Source organism: Petaurus breviceps, unplaced genomic scaffold (assembly GCF_028583685.1).
Source record: "Petaurus breviceps papuanus isolate PSGF00001 unplaced genomic scaffold, PetGlider_PUasm1.0 90977, whole genome shotgun sequence".
In the NCBI taxonomy this organism is placed as follows: Eukaryota; Metazoa; Chordata; class Mammalia; order Diprotodontia; family Petauridae; genus Petaurus; species Petaurus breviceps.
In genome coordinates this window covers 63,394,519-63,398,284 of record NW_027187391.1, presented here as the reverse complement: position 1 = coordinate 63,398,284, position 3,766 = coordinate 63,394,519, and the positions used below count along the sequence as shown (strand labels likewise).

At 39.2% G+C, this 3,766-nt stretch overlaps 1 pseudogene; it reads left to right on the top strand.

Moving 5' to 3' along the window:
- The first annotated feature begins 1,770 nt into the window (after positions 1 to 1,770).
- On the top strand, positions 1,771 to 3,476 carry LOC138152846 (tubulin alpha-1B chain pseudogene; annotated as a pseudogene).
- The last annotated feature ends 290 nt before the right edge of the window (positions 3,477 to 3,766 follow it).

Here is a 3,766-nt window from a genome sequence, read left to right as displayed (position 1 = left end):
GTTGGAAATATAGGGTCCTCTAAAGTCAGGACCAATTGCATCTACTTGCCACAAACCAATTATGAATCACGTAATGAAGTATTACTGTATGAGTTAGTGAGTTACAATTACAAAGAAAATTTCCCTTCAAATGAAATCATGTTGTTCACGTAGGAAGAACAGAAATCACTATCCTTTTATAATTTCAAGAATGTGTTTAGTTACAAATCAATACAGTTCCTTTGTCATCTTGGTTTCTATTCCCTGTTGTTGAACCTGAACTAACAAGGTGAAATATGTTGATGCCTGAAGACTTGTTTAAATGCCTATTTGGATTTAAGAACCAATCTTGTGTCAATAACATTTAAGGGAATTGAGTGTGGCAATCAGAATGTATTTCATGAAAAATTTCAGGGTAACATCTCAAGCCTCTGACTGGCTTATGGCATGATTGAGCGATGTCAGTGTCCTAATCCTATGATTGAATAAGAGGAAAGTATAAAGAAGTGTTCTAAGTCAATAGAATATAAATTTTATACTTACAATTAACTGTGATTCTTTTCAGCCTCATAGAAATAGGTAAATGAACAGAGAGATGATGTGTAAGTAAATATATGCATAGAAAGATATATAGACAGATATACATTTGTTTGTCTGTCTACCGGCCTGTCTGTCTACTCATGGAGAAAGCATGATATTGACTATTATCATACTGAAAGCATGCTTACCCTTGCCAGTCATGCCAAACCTGCTTTACCATTTCCCCTATCTCTGTGAAAATTGCATTGCTTGTTTTGTAGCTGTTCAAGTCATTCTGTTTCTTGAATCGAAAACTATTAAAAGCCAAAGCCAAAATATATTACAAATGGAGCGTGCTGTCAGAGAGATCTTATAAAAGATATTTTTTATCTGATCCCATTTTGCCTTCTGAGTGGGGGTCCATTTGTCTTTCTTAGAAAACATGCCCCTTGAGGGCAGGGGCCATGCTGGCCTTTTGTTCTTCCTAGTATATTACTAAGCACACTATTGCTATGGAATACACAGTATCTACAATATCTAATAAAGAATGATCACCCCTTCCCCCCCCTCTAATAAGTAATTTTAGAAACTGAAAGAAATACAGTTCAGAAGTTTAAGATTTTATCTTAGAAGGGAATATGTTTTCCTTTTAGTGCTAATGAATTAATGTAGTAGCACCATTGGATACTCATTGGAAAGAGTGAACTTATTTAATAATGAGAAGTTGAACAATTTTTCAGAGCTAGAATTGGGTGCAAAGAAGAACTAATTGTCAAAATTGTCCAAAGTTTAAAGTTTTAATCTAGTTCAATTTAATTTTCATTTATGTGTTGAGTCACAGGACAAATATGAAATAGGACCTATTTCTACAGAGCTTACATTCCACTGGTTAAGGAGTGGGTAGGTGGATAATATATATACTGGTAAGCAAATATAAAATATATTCACAATGTAATTTTTGAAGGAACACTAACAGTTGGAGAAAAGGAAGAGAAAGAGAAGGGTGAAGAGAGAGATTTTCAAGTCATTTTGTGAGTGATATTTCTCATTTATAGACTTTGGCATGAAGCTGATAATAAGAATTACAGTAAAATTCAGTCTGAACTTCTGGAGGGCCCATACATAGCCCATCACTGAAAAGATCACCTCTTATGTTAGTTTCTCCAAATGAAAAGGCATATTTGTAACAAATTCATAAATTCTTTTCAAGTGATATAATCAAGATCTTCAAAATGTTTATTATGTTCCTTAGAAATATTGCTGCATGGAGTGTGTTACTTATTTCGACTCTTAGTTTGTCGGGGGCTGTAACGAGAACTCAGGTATCCCTGCTCCTGCTGTCTTAGTTGCTGCTTAATCCACTAACCACCATTCATCCATGCATGAGTGTATCTCTATCCATGTTGGCCAAGCTGGTGTCCAGATTGGCAATGCCTGCTGGGAGTTGTACTTCCTGAAGCATGGTATTCAGCCTGATGGGCAGATGCCAAGTGACAAGACCATTGGTGGAGGAGATGACTCCTTCAACACCTTCTTCAGTGACACAGAAGCTGGCAAACATGTCCCCAGAGCAGTGTTTGTAGATCTGGAACCAACTGTCATTGATGAAGTTCATACTGGAACCTACCACCAACTCTTCCATCCTGAACTACTGATCACTGGGCAGGAAGATGCTGCCTATAACCTTGCCCATGGGCACTACACTACTGGCAAGGAAATCATTGACTTGGTTCTAGACAGGATTTGGAAGCTGGCTGATCAGTGCACAAGTCTTCAAGGGTTCTTGGTTTTCCACAGCTTTGGTGGTGGGACTGGCTCAGGTTTCACCTCTCTGCTGATGGAACATCAGTCTGTTGATTATGGCAAGAAGTCCAAGCTGGAGTTCTCCATTAACCCAGCACCTCAGGTTTCCACAGCTGTAGTAGAGCCCTACAACTCCATTCTGACCACTCACACCACCCTGGATCACTCTGATTCTCTGATTGTGCCTTCATGGGAGACAATGAGGCCATCTATGATATCTGTTGCAGAAACCTTGACACTAAATGCCCAACCTACACTAATCTGAATCGCCTTCTTAGCCAAATTGTGTCCTCCATCACTGCTTCTCTCTGATTTGATGGTGCCCTGAATGTTGATCTGACAGAATTCCAGACCAACCTTGTGCCTTATCCCTGTATTCATTTCCCTCTGGCCACATATGCCCCAGTCATCTCTGCTGAGAAAGCCTACCATGAGCAACTTTTTGTAGCAGAGATCACCAATGCTTGCTTTAAGCCTGCTAACCAGATGGTGAAATGTGACCCTCGCCATGATAAATACATGGCTTGCTGCCTGCTCTACAGTGGTAACGTGTTTCCCAAAGATGTCAATGCTGCTATTGCCACCATCAAGACAAAGTGTAGCATCCAGTTTGTGGATTGTTGCCCAACAGGCTTCAAGTTTGGCATCAATTACCAGCCTCCCACTGTGGTTGCTGGTGGTGACCTGGCCAAGGCACAGTGGGTTTTGTGCATGTTGAGCAACTACTACAGCCATTTCTGAGGCCTGGGCTCGCCTGGACCACAAATTTGATCTGATTTATGTCAAATGTGCCTTTATGCATTGGTATATGGGAGAGGGCATGGAGGAAGGAGAGTTCTCTGAGGCACAGGAGGATGTGGCTGCCCTGGAGAAAGATTATGAGGAGGTTGGCATGGATTCTGTTGAAGGAGAGGGTGAAGAGGAAGGAGAAGAGTATTAGTTACCCCTTCCATACTCTGCAGCAAGTCGCATCCCAAACTCATCAGCTTAAACACACTTAGCTTACCTGTTACCTAGGCAACTGTTGAGAAGGTACAGTGTTGGTATGAAGGCAGCTTTGATAGTACAGCTACCTATCTGGTTAGTTTGTCTACACTATCAAAATTGTGATCATGTCTAAATTTTCCATGTGTCTCTGTAAAAAATTTTCCATAGTCTCTATGAAATTAAAGGCTTTAAGGAAAAATGTAAAAAAAAAAGAAATATTGCTGCATGGAAAGAAAAAAAATCTATACAATTGAGTATCAATTCTACAAGACCATAAAATCAGTTCTATATGACCATAAAAGCAGGTGTAATACTTGATTGAGAGTGATGAAATTATCGATGTTGTTTGTAATTGGCTCAATAATATTACATTTTTTTCATCAATGCAAAAATACAAACTTTCTGGTTTCCTAGTTTTAACAACCTAAGCATCATGAGAAAATATGAAATTTCAGGCCACATCAGTATTTGATCTTTC